Source organism: Lynx canadensis, chromosome C1 (assembly GCF_007474595.2).
Source record: "Lynx canadensis isolate LIC74 chromosome C1, mLynCan4.pri.v2, whole genome shotgun sequence".
NCBI classification, from domain to species: domain Eukaryota; kingdom Metazoa; phylum Chordata; class Mammalia; order Carnivora; family Felidae; genus Lynx; species Lynx canadensis.
In genome coordinates this window covers 100,393,222-100,406,441 of record NC_044310.1, presented here as the reverse complement: position 1 = coordinate 100,406,441, position 13,220 = coordinate 100,393,222, and positions in this window count along the sequence as shown.

Sequence of the window (13,220 nt, the reverse complement as noted above, 5' to 3'; positions counted from 1 at the left end):
ACCTGAGCGACTTTGCCATATCCGTGGCTTCCAAGAACACTTTGGGCACAAAGACAAGGCCTGCCTTTACCTGTCTCCTGGGCCCTCTGTCCATGGCTTGGTTTCTGCAACATCCTTATGCCTCAGCATTAAGCTGAGCTCTTTCTCCTCCTAGAGAATAGAATATTCTTCCCAGTTCAAGGCCATGGGGAAGTGGCATAATCTTTTTTCTCACTTCAGACCATGCCAGACTTTACAGATGGTCCCTTCGCTTGATGCTTCTTCTCCTCTTCTGCACCCTCTCTCCCTGCCCCCAGTTACCTTACCTTTGTTCAGCATCTGAATAACCTTTCTGTCCTTGGCCCTTGAATTCAAGGCCTGTCAGGAATGGTTGGCACCTTCCAAAGAGACTGATGAGAGTTTAAGGAAGGGACTAATTACAGAGGTCTGGCCAGCGTTACAGGCAATACCCAGGGACTAGAAGAAGCAAGGGCTGTTACCACCCTTTGGCCTGAAGGGGCAAGAAAAGGGAAGGGTATTGTCTGAGCCTGAGAATGCTGGAGACATGGACATGGGATGGGCTCACAGGACCTGTGACTATAGAGAAGAATGTAGCATTGCCAGAATCACAGCAGAGCCAGTGGGGAACCCTAGCATCTGTAGCATTGAAAGCTCTGTCCTCTTTTTCTACTCCCCCATCTGCCACTGGTGCCCCTGACCAGTGGGGCCTAAAGGGAAGAAGGAGGGCTAAGGAGCCAGGAATTGTGGTCCATTGAGATCAGCTTCCCAGGGCACGGAGACAGGCAGGGGAGTGAGGAAGCATCTGGAAGGGGTGACAAGTGAAAAGTCACACACACAGTCTTCACATCAGTTCCGTATGATGAAGGCAGCAGGCACCATTATCCCCATTCTTTAGATGAGAAGCCCAGAAACAGGTTCACAGGAACCCACAGAGGGGTTGTGGTGGAGCAGGTGTCTGACTGCCAGATCGAGCACTCTTTAATTTTCTGTCATCCAGGCCCAAGATGTCTGCCTGAACACTTCCCAGCTTGTGCGTCCACAGTGCAAGCCCTCTTGGCCCTCAGTCTGCCGGTCATTCCTCATGTCCTAATGAGCACACGCCAGTCCAGGCTCTGGGGTTACGAAGCTGATCCGAGTTTTGTTTTCATCTGGTTTAGGACTATTTCATGCCTTATCTTTTGTCCTCGAAACTCTCTCGCTTTCTCCCCAGTTCTTCCTCATCCCCATTCTCAGCTCTTGACCTCACTTCCTGCTGTATTGAACAAATGAAGTCTCTAGAACAAAGTCTGTCCTCTCCTCACCACCAAGTTTCCGATATTCTTGGCTCAGCACCTTCCCCCTCCTCCTCCTGTTAGAACGGAAGACGTGTCTCTTCTGCTAACCTGAGACCAATCTCACCTTTTAGGCTAAACTTTGATGTTTGGTAGATTAGGTGTGGGCTTTAATTTCATCTAGATTTTCAAATTTACTAGCATAGGGTTTTCATGATGTCCTTGTGTTAGTGAGCCTGGGCTGCTATAACAGAATAGCGTGGGTGTTTAAGCTTGGGTGGTTTAAACAACAGACATGTCTTTCTTATAGGTCTGGAGACTAAAAAATCCAGAATCAAGGTGTCTGCAGAATTAGTTCTTGGTTCTTGGTGAGGGCCCTCTTCCTGGCTGGTAGACAGCTGTCTTCTCCCTGAACACTCGCATGCCTTCTCCTGAGTGTATGCATGAAGAGAGAGCAAGGCCTCTTCTCAGCAGGGCCCTACTGCATCATGAGGGCTCCACCCTCGTGACCTCATCTAAAGCTAATCACCACCCAAAGACCCCACCTCCAACTACCATCATACTGGGGAACAGGACTTCCACGTATGGATTTGGGGGGTACTCAAACATTCGGTCTATAACAGGACTTTAACGTTTCTCTTACATCCATATTTTTCTATATTTTGTTTGCACATTATCTTTTTTGTCTCGATCTGTCTTGACAGAGACCTAGTTTATTAATCTTCTGAAAGAACCAGGTTTCGGTCTTACTAATCTTTGTTGCTGTTGTTTTCACTCCTTATTTCGCCGACTTCTGCTCTGGCTTCTATTATTTCCTACTATTTTATTTCTTCTTGGTTGGCTCTCTTGCTTCTTTGCAGATCTTTTTTTTTTTATTTAAAAAAATTTTTTTAATGTTTATTTATTTTTGAGAGAGACAGACACAGAGTGTGAGCAGGGGAGGGGCAGAGAGAGAGGGAGACACAGAATCGGAAGCAGGTTCCAGGCTCTGATTGTTTGCAGATCTTTTGAGTTGGTGGCCTAGCTCACTTCTTTTCAACCTTTCCTATATCCTGGATAAATGTATTTATAAAGTTCACACTCACCTTTATAATCCACCATGTCTTTATGTTTATTTGGTTCTAGTTACATTTTGATTTCTCTTATGCTTTAGTTTTTAACCCAACTGATGCTATTTAGTTTCAGACATACAGGTTTTTAAAAATGAAATCCTTGGGGCGCCTGGGTGGCGCAGTCGGTTAAGCGTCCGACTTCAGCCAGGTCACGATCTCACGGTCCGGGAGTTCGAGCCCCGCGTCAGGCTCTGGGCTGATGGCTCAGAGCCTGGAGCCTGTTTCCGATTCTGTGTCTCCCTCTCTCTCTGCTCCTCCCCCGTTCATGCTCTGTCTCTCTCTGTCCCAAAAATAAATAAACGTTGAAAAAAAAAATTTTTTTAAAAAATAAAAAAAATAAAAATGAAATCCTTTCATTATTTTCTAATTTTCTTTCATATGTTAGCCAACATTGCATGATGTTGATTCTTGTGGCTAATTGAAGCTTCTTTAATGATTTAGTGCAGGGACAGTTTTGTGAATGCTCCATACTCGAAAAAAAAATGTACAAACTAAAAAAAGAATATATGTATATAAGTCTTTATTTATTATATCCCAGATGTTCTATATCCTGTGCATTTTACAATATTTATCTGTACTATCAGTTTCTCAGAAGGATGGGTTAAAAGTCTCCAACTACAATTTTTGGTTTATCCATTTCTCCCTGAAATTCTGGTAGTTTTTTGTATCTTCAGGGTAAATTTTAAGGTGATTCTCACACACCACATACTTGATACTTGTCCTGCTGGTCTGCTCTTGCCCAGGAAATCCACAGGGTGTATTCACATATCCCTCCCTTCTTCAGGCTACCAAGCCTCCTTACCACAGTCTTCCAGGGCTGTGCCATCTGGTTTCTGCCTTTGTCTTTGGCCCCTTGTCCTGACACTCACCTCCTTACCTCCTCCACTCTAGCCACACAGACATTTTGACAGCTCCTGGAAATTCTAAGGTCCCTCCCACCCCAGCCCCAGCACTTGAATTTTCTATGCCTGGCAAGCTCCTGTCCAGGCTCATGGCTTAGCTGGGTCCTCTTGTCCTCCAGAATTCAGCTTAAATGTCACCTGTTCAGAGACGCCTTCCAGGATCAACCACTCTCTATTATAGCACCCACTCTTTCTTCGTTATATTAATCACACGCCACAGTTCTTGATTTTATGTTTTATTTTTGATCATCTATTTCTACCCCAGAAGGGAAGCTCCTTAAGGGCACATATTTTCATCTCTTTTGTCCACTGTTGTATCCCCAGTGCTGAGAACAATGCTGACACATAGCAGGCACTCAACAAAAATTGCCAAATAATTGGGGTGAATGACCATTTAGTGAATGAAAGGTTAAGGACCACTAAACCTTACCATGCTAGGAATATAGCTAGGTGCGATCTGTACATTTCACCCTTTATACCCTTCACAGTAACTCTAGAAGAATTAAGGAAACTTCTACAGCACACGGTGAGCCTGTTGGAGCCTGATGGCATGGGGCCTCTTGATGCATCACTGCAGTAAAAGGGAGTGTGGCCATGACAACAGGAAGAGGAAAGAGCTGGTGCACTTGGCCCAGAAAGCCTCAGAAGGGAGAGCTGTGCCGTGCTGATGGCCATGGTTGCACCAGCAGGGAAAGCAGGTGGAGTGGAAGATGAGAGCTTTATTTTTGCCTTCATAGTTCTCCAACCTTCCAGCAGGTGGGGATGGGGACTCACATCTTCAGTGGAGGTTAGAGGTCAAAGACCAGAGTTCAAGAGTACAGAAGACCCAGGTTTGAAATCGGGGCTCCCGGCTGTTCTCAGGAGGGTCCCTACTCACTTACAGCCTCCGGCAAGTTCTTTATCTCTCTAAGCCTGAGCTCTTCACTGTAAAACAGGGATAATTATATCTGCCCAACCGAAATCCCAGGGTCGTTGTGGGTCCCCAAGAAGGGGATGCGTGTTAAAGAACCAGAATTAGTGGCAGACTGCAGCGGATTCTCAATATGTATTTGCTTCAAGCATTCAAGTTTAAGAGGTGCTGCACAGATTTTGGACACTGTTTGATGAAAATATCAGCTTGATTATGGAACTTTGGGGATTTTTATGAATTCAGGGCCATCTGCTTCCTTCTTACTGGTGTGGATTTGGTCCTTCTCCACTACACTGAGTAAGGATCTCTTTGAATGATTATCACGTTTGAAGGATTTTTTATTTAATGAAGTGTAGGCTGACCTGGGACTTAGCTGTTAATGTTTCCAATTTTTTTTCCGATTGCTGTAAGAATTTTATAAGCAGTTTTACACTTATAATAATATTCCCTCTCTCTTTCTATAAGAACAGCCCAATACGCGATTCAAGCCTTGTGTTCATCTAAGTCTCGGTAAGGAGAAAAGGAGGGAGGGAGAGAGACAGAAAGAGAGAGAGGGAATATGATTGAGTCTCTGTGGAACTCCTGTAAGTAAGTGAAATTCCATTCATATCAGGTTGATTCCAAGCAAATTCTTAGGTTGTGCAGAAGACAAAGGACACACAATAGCTGTTTGTGCTGAGTCTCTGAGGGAATGCATTGACAAGTCAGTTTGCTTTCAGGTTTGGGAGCATGTTAAGGCTACTATTAATACGGGTGGTCCCTGAAGCGTGAACGCTTGGTTTATAAACAACTCTTATATATAAGAACAGACACGGCAACATCAAGATGTACTCCCATTGCCCTAGATGCTTCTGAACTACTGTCCCAGGTCCACTGGTTAGTCAGGTAGCCATTCAATACACATGTATCAAGAGCACCTCGTCCAGCTCCAGAGGCAGTGTGGGGCCGTGTCTGAGAAGGCGGGTTAAGGGGGGGCCAGTGATTGGGGTTTAAATTCTGGCTGAGCAGCTGCGAGACCTTGGATAAGTGGCTCTCCAACAACCAACTGGAGATAACTCCCTTTTATCATAGTTCCACAAATAGTTGTGCTTCTTCCCCTGATACTTGAACTTTATACCTTCTGGAGATTAGGGATCTTGAAAATGATTGTAATTTCTTTCTTCCGGTTGGTTACAAAAAAGCTCAGAGCTAACTGTGCCTGTGGCTTCTCTCTGGTAAACAGAACTTCAAGGCAAGCATTTGGTTACCAATTTTGCTCTCTCTTGTTTTCTCCCTGCCTTGCCTGAATTTTCTTACAGCTCTTTCATTTTTGGCCTCCCTCTGATCTGTTTGCCCTGCCTCGCTGCAGTGAATTTTTCTGTCTAGCAGGACAACAGGTGGTTAAGAGAGAAAAGGCAAGTCCACCGTTACTGTGTTACCTTGGTGAGTTGCTCTGTTTCCTCATCTGAAAGAGCTTCTATAAGGATCAAAAGGTCCCAAGCAAGTATGTAGTGTTTAGATTAGTACCTGGCATTTAGTAAATGTTCACTAATTCTATTACTGGAACAATGTCACAATAGGGCAAGGGGCTTATGTTCTAGAACATTCTTTTTTTGAACATAAGGTTGCGCTGGGGCATGCACCTGAGGAAGGAACAGGGGCCTGAAACTCCACTCTCCAAAACTAGGATAGAACTACACCCACTCAGAGAAAGGGATTCCTTTAAAAAATAGGCCCTAGGCGACTCCCCTCTCCTGCTTCCTTATGAACTGAACATTCATGAGAGATTAGAACTGAAAAAATTGAGCAATATCTTCCATTTGGAAGAAGTTTAATCTAGCGTCAAAAGAAGTTTAATCAAAAAAAGTTCAATCTGGTGTCAACTGGTATCCAAACGGAACAGTTTCTTTCCAAAGTGTATTTCCCAGTGGTCTTGATCTCACTAACCCATGACTACACAGTAAGGTCCCATTTCCTTTAAAAACCAAGTTATAATAACTCAGAGCCCCCACCTGCCAAATTGGAGAAGTTTGGTTACTTGCCGAAGCTGCGCATGCGCGCGTGCACCCACACGCACGCGCGCGCGCACACACACACACACACACACACACCCCTGTGCCCTAAACCCAACCGGGATCCTTCTGTTTGCTCACCTGCTGCCACCTACTGGAAGAGAAGGAACTCAGACTCTATCACTGATTAAGTCTGACCTCAGGACCACTGAGCTCTGAACCACCCTGTCCCCGCTCCGCTGCCTCTAACCTGCAGGTGCGTCTGAGAATTCGCCCAGGTCTTGGCCAGTCTGCAGAGCTCTGGGCTGATTGAATTCCCAATTCAGCTGTCCTCAGAGCTCCGCTTATCTCTGCAGCTGCCCGTATAGTTTATGCCGCTTAGCCCAGTCTTGGTGTTCCTCAACTAGTGAGAGTAGACAGCTACAATGAGCATATGTAGCAGAAAAACTGCTTGAGGCCCCACAGTACAACCCTTAATGGCACATCCTTTAGTTCACCTACATAACCTTTCCCTCCCCTTCCAAGACGCTCTAGTTGGGCCAGGCTTAAAATACTAAAAGCTGTAATCATCAAGACAGTATGGTACTGGCACAAGAACAGACACTCAGATCAATGGAACTGAATACAGAACCCAGAAATGGACCCAGAAACATATGGCCAACTAATCTTTGACAAAGCAGGAAAGAATATCCAATGGAGTAAAGACAGTCTCTTCAGCAAGTGGTGCTGGCAAAACTGGACAGCGACATGCACAAGAATGAACCTGGACCACTCTCTTACACCACATACAAAAATAAACTCAAAATGGATGAAAGACCTAAATGTAAGACAGGAAGCCATCAAAATCCTCGAGGAGAAAGCAGGCAAAAACCTCTTTGATCGTGGCCACAGCAACTTCTTACTCAACACGTCTCCAGAGGCAAGGGAAACAAAAGCAAAAATGAACTACTGGGACTTCATCAAAATAAGAAGCTTCTGCACAGCGAAGGAAACAATCAGCAAAACTAAAAGGCAACCGACGGAATGGGAGAAGATATTTGCAAACGACATATCAGGTAAAGGGTTAGTATTCAAAATCTATAAAGAACTTATCCAACTCAGTACCCAAAAAACAAAGAAATGGGCAAAAGACATGAATAGACCCTTCTCCAAAGAAGACATCCAGATGGTCAACCGACACATGAAAACATGCTCAACATCACTCGTCATCAGGGAAATAGAAATCAAAACCACAATGAGATACCACCTCACACCTGTCAGAATGGCTAACATTAACAACTCAGGCAACGACAGATGTCAGAGAGGATGCGGAGAAAGAGGATCTCTTTTGCATTGTTGGTGGGAATGCAAACTGGTGCAGGCACTTGGGAAAACAGCATGGAGGTTCCTCAAAAAACTAAAAATAGAACTACTCTATGACCCAGCAATTGCACTACTGTTTATCCAAGGGATACAGGTATGCTGTTTTGAAGGGGCACATGCACCCCCGTGTTTATAGCAGCACTATCGACAATAGCCAAAGTATGGAAAGAGCCTGAATGTCCATCGATGGGTGAATGGAGAAAGAAGATGTGGTATATATATACAATGGAGTATTACTCGGCAATCAAAAAGAATGAAATCTTGCCATTTGCAACTATGTGGATAGAACCGGAGGGTATATGCTAAGCGAAATTAGTCAGAGAAAGACAAATATCATATGACTTCACTCACGTGAGGACTTTAAGAGACAAAACAGATGAACACAAGGGAAGGGAAAAATAATATAAAAACAGGGAGAGGGACAAAACAGAAGAGACTCTTAAATATGGAGAACAGAGGGTTGCTGGAGGGGTTGTGGGAGGGGGGATGGGCTAAATGGGTAAGGGGCATTAGGTAATCTACTCCTGAAATCATTGTTACACTATATGCTAACTAATTTGGATGTAAATTAAAAAAAATTAAATTAAAAAAAAAAGTGTTCCCATATCCCCTCCACACTGTGCCTAGACTTACTGTCCTTCCCTAGCCCTGTTTCTTCCCACCTCCTTCCTTTGTAGAGTGTTTCCTTGTGGGGTACCCCGCCCCCACCCGCCCAGCCCATTGCTTTTCCTGCGATCTGGCTTCAGCTACTAGCTACCCAGTTCATTACACAAGTCTTAATTATTTCTGAAAGTCGGAAAACAGGCTGTAACCCCAAGACCTTTTCTCCCAGGGCCCTGGCAAATTCCTGGATACAAATAGATACGTTGAGTCTCCAGTCGGTGCAGTAGCCAAAACCGCAGAGGCAAAGGACAGGTGCACCTCCCATCTCCCCGCATCTCAGCAGCAGACTGCCACCCAGCCAAGGGCCCTTTCACACCAATTTCCTGGGAAGACTCGCTCAACCCAACCACCATCATCCTTTCCGTGTCTACAAATGCTCTCCGTGGGATCTTGCAAGATTCCCCGGTCTGGTCACCTTTCAGGTCTGCGGGCAGCAACCTTATCCGCTCGTTAGGGACAGAACTCCAAGCAGGTTCCTTCTGAAGCTTCCCCACCCCCACCCCATACAGCCTGGGAATCTGTTGATCCACCCAGCAGGGGACAGGAACCAAAGACTGGACCCAGGAATCCCGGCAGGAAATTAAGGCCATGGGCCTGTCCCACTCAGGAAGTAAAAAAACGGACTCAGAAATGGGCTACCAAGGTGCAGTTATCGGATTTAGTGGATAAAAATGCAGGATGCCCAGTCGAATTTGAATTTCAGATAAACAACTATTTTTTAGCGCAAGCAGGACCTGGGCAATGCTGGAGCAACCCCGTGTTTTGTCTGGCAAGCCCATCATGGGCTACTGTCAAGCCCACTTAGCCCTCACAGAAGCCACAGAACCACAGAATTGCCCCAGCCTGTTCAGGATTTATTTCACCGCCTGGGTGTCTGAGAGGTGGTCACGGGTCACACGTGGCCTCCGCGTTGGCTTTGTGGATGTAAACCACCCAGCTGGGAGGTAAACCAGAGTCAACAGCCCCGGGCTGCCGGAGAGAAGGAGGGTTTCCAGGAAGAGATTAGAGGGGAGGATGCGGGCTCCTCCTTTAAGAGGAGGGCCCCGCCCAGTGTGTCTGCCTCTAGGCTCTGGGGCCTCCCCGCTGTTTTACTTGGAGGGAGGAGCAGGGAAGCTGGGCCCGGAGGCATGTATGCTCCCTGGAAGGAATGGGATGCTTTTCTCCCTCAGACCAGCACTTTATAGTTTCAATCTGAATGTGTTTGTTCCCCCAGTGAAAGGAAAAGGAGGTGCAAGCTGGAGAGGAGGCGGCCAGACCAGGAGTCCAGGAGGCGGCTGTCCAAACAGGCCTTGGCTGGGGCTGCCTGGCGGGCGGCTCACTCGAAGCAGAGAGTGACCCAGGGCAGCCTCCCTGAGTCCTCGATAGGGCTCTGCGGGATTTCAGTGCTTCCAGACCTGAATGATCCAGAAAGGAATGATGATAAAAATTCCTTATGTTCCAGAGCTTACAAAGCATTTTTCTAGACATTCTCCCATTAGGCCCTTGCATCAGCTGCTTGAGGCAGGGAGGCCTGAGAAAGAAAGGGAGGCCGGAGACACAACTGCCCCGGAATTTACAAGGCTGCTGAGGAACTCGAGCCGGACTCACTCGAGCCCAGGTGTCCAGAGATCATTCCAAGACTCGAGCCCAGGTGTCCAAGAGATCATTCCAACAGATGCCCTGTTGCTCCTTCCAGGTGGCTGGGGTGGCCACAAACCAACCCTGAGGGTGGTGACCGGATGTCTAGTTTGTTGCGGGACCAGCTGTTTCCCAGGATGTGGGACTTTCTGTGCTAACACCAGGACAGGCCTGGGCAAACTGGGACTGTGGTCACCCTACTGGGGAGCCTGCAGTGGCTCTCTCCCTGTGTCCCCTCCCACCTTGTCCGGAGGGAGGCCCCTTAAGCAAGCCTTAGCCCAGGAAAAGCAGGAGTTGGACAAAAGGTGGCAAGAGAGCGGGAGAAGGAGGGATTCGAGGGCCATGCAGTCTTACTTCTGTGTCTTCGCCCAGGCTGATCATTACACCTTGAGGCCAAGACTCTCCCCGCGGTGTCTCTTCTGTCCGTCACTCAGCTCTCCTGACAGGGTCGTGATGCTACCTCCTTCATGAGCACCACTGATCTTCCAGAGATTGTGTTAGGTGCTCTGTGTGCTCCCAATTCCCACAGAATTTCCTGGTGAGTTTGCTTGTGTGCTTGCCTGCTTCCTCCCTAGAAAGCAATTCTGTGGAGCCAGGGCTGTATTCTAGGGATACGGTGATGCCCAGGACCTGCCCACATGCAGCATACAGTCTGGTGGGTGAGACAGATGTCAATCAAATCATCATACAAGTAAAAAGAAAGCAAAATCACAACTATGTTGGTAAACATTTGTTCTGAGTCCCATATAATAAGTACAGGAACAGTACCCGATGTTAGGAGAGCTTCTAATAGGGAGGTCAGAGAAGCAGGTGTGTTGGAGAAGCTTCCCTTGAGAAGGTGATTGTGGAATGGAGATTCTGACACCAAGAAGGAGTAGGGACAGGGACAAGACCCAGAAGGAGCTCCAAGAAGCAGCAGCAGCCTGTTCCTCGTTGTAGGAGGGAAGACAACAGAGGTTCTCGACAGGGGTGATTTTGTCCCCCAGGGGACATTTGGCCGCCAAGTCTTAGAATACTTTTCTTTCGTCACAAGTTAGGTTGAAGGTTGCTACAGGCATCTAGTAGGTAGAAATCAGAGACGTTGTTAACATTGTACAATGCACAGGACAGTCCCCCGCAACAGAGTCATCTGGCTCAAATGGCCAATGGTGCCCCTGTTGGTAGAGCAGAGGGGAAAGGCAGGTCTGGTGTGTGTGGAGGCTGGACCCTGTAGCTCTTGTAGGCATGGTGGCACGATCAGATCAACGTTTGGGAAAGATTAATTTAGCTGTAGTGTGGAGAACAGTACAGACGAGAAGGGGAGTGGAAAGACCGGATGTGGACAATTGTAGCAGTCCATTTGACAGATGACAGTGGCTTGGACCAGGACTTTGGTGATAAAGAGGGAGAGCATGGAATGGATTCCTCAACCACTGAGCAGATAATGTAACCGGCAGTGGGGGTGCAGGTTGGAGGAGAAGCGGACATCCAACCTGACTCCTGGTTTTCTGGCTTGAATACATGCACAGGGAGTAAAAATAGCTATTCTACATATTCTACGTGCTTCAGTTCATTCAGTCCCCACAACTCTGAGGAAACTGAGGCACGGAGAATAGAGTGGCGCACTCGGCTAAGGGGCTTGGCGAGCGCTCCCTCTGAGGTGGTTCACTCCTTGCTCAGTCACTCCTCTGTGCTGCCTCTCTGAACAATGGTGCTGTCCATCCACTGGGGAATGCGGTCAGAATGAGGCTTGGCCAGGGCACAAGAGCTCACATTGGGGCATGTTGAGTTTGAAGTCAAGTAAAGCGCTGCATGCAGTCTCCTCACAGTTGTGCCCCCGCAGCCTCGTCCCGCCTGTGTGACATCGTAGAGGGGGGGACACAGGAACAGCTGCTGAATGAGCCAGTGGCTTAATCAATTGGTTAAAAAGTAACATTTACTGAGCCTGCGATTTTCAAGGCAGGGCGGTTGGTGAGAGGTATATTGGGAAAACTGAAACACAGACCGGGCCCCTGGGGGCTTCCAAGTCCCTGGAAAAACACAAGAATTCCAAGGAACTGGAATTCAGCCCTGCCCCAGACTTAAGCTCAGTCTTCTCTCTCCCCCGCCCTCACCTGTGGGTCTTAGGGGGCAAAATCAAGTGTCTGAACAAACCCTTTGGGCTCCCAGCGTCTGAGAAACCAGAATTCAGTTGTCAGGATGACTCTGGCCAATTAGCAACAAAGCAACAAATGAAAACAAAAACAAGGCCAAGGTGGGTACGGGTGTGTGCGTGCAGGGCCACTCCCAGTCTGTGCTGTACCCGCCCAGACCTCCGGGGATGGCTCGCTATCCCAGACAGTCAGAAATCCTGCCGCTGCCTGCTTTCTGCTCAGGGAGAAATGAAATGAAGAACTCAGCCTGAGATACAGAAACGCCGCTCTTAAAAACCTCTGCCTAATTCTGTGTGGCCACCTGAGGGCATGAAGTTGGGTAATGGGCCCCCCTTTGCTACTCAGGCAGGCCCAGGCCTTAGCTGTTCTCTGCAATAATGAGAAATCTTAGCCTCTGGGTGGGGTTCAACTTGGGCAGGCTGTTTTCTTGTTTTATGGAAATACTACCCTCAGTCCCAGCTGCTTGATTTGCAGGGCCCGATGCAAAATGAAAACGCAGGGCCCTTGTTCAAAAATTATTAACAGTTTCAGAACGCAAAGGCAGGGCGTAAAACCAATGAAGAGGCTCTTCGGAATATGCGTGGGGCCCCATGTACACGCTGAAAAGCCTTCAGAGCCTTGGGTGGTGGTGTGGGCAATACCGGAGAAGCAGGCCGAGAAGCGCCGTCCCCCACACCTTCCCTCTGTTGCCGCCCTGCACTGGGGGGGGGGGGGGGGGGGGTCGGGGGACACGAACGATGTTGCTGCTCGAGATTCCAGGAGGAGCAGACCAACCCAACGGCAAAGTCAACAGCAGGTGCGGCAGACCAGAGGAGCGACTTCTAGCGGATGACACAGGGGCAGAGTCCTTTTCTCTGCAGTAGATGAGAAGAGGTGGCCATCAGAGAGAGGGAGACTGGTCCTACTCGGGTTTCCCAGCTGCCACCATCTCAACCCAACCAGGAACACCTCTCCACCCTCCTCTCCCATGCCGCTAACTGTTGGGACTTCCCTTCCCCAAAGTGTCGCCCTGTCCATTCTTCCTTTCTTATTTGATTAAACAAATACCTCTTGAAAGCCTACTCCCTGCCTGGCCCAGCACTCGACCCTAGAGGTACAGTGGTATAGACCGATGTAGTCACACTGGTTAAAATACTGAAAGACATCTCTACCCGCTGGCCAATAGCTGCTACCCTAGGTGGTCTTCTGTGGCTCCGCTCCCCCATCCCGGCCACACCAGGACCTACCCCAGGCCCCCAGGACCTCCCACAGACCCAGCAA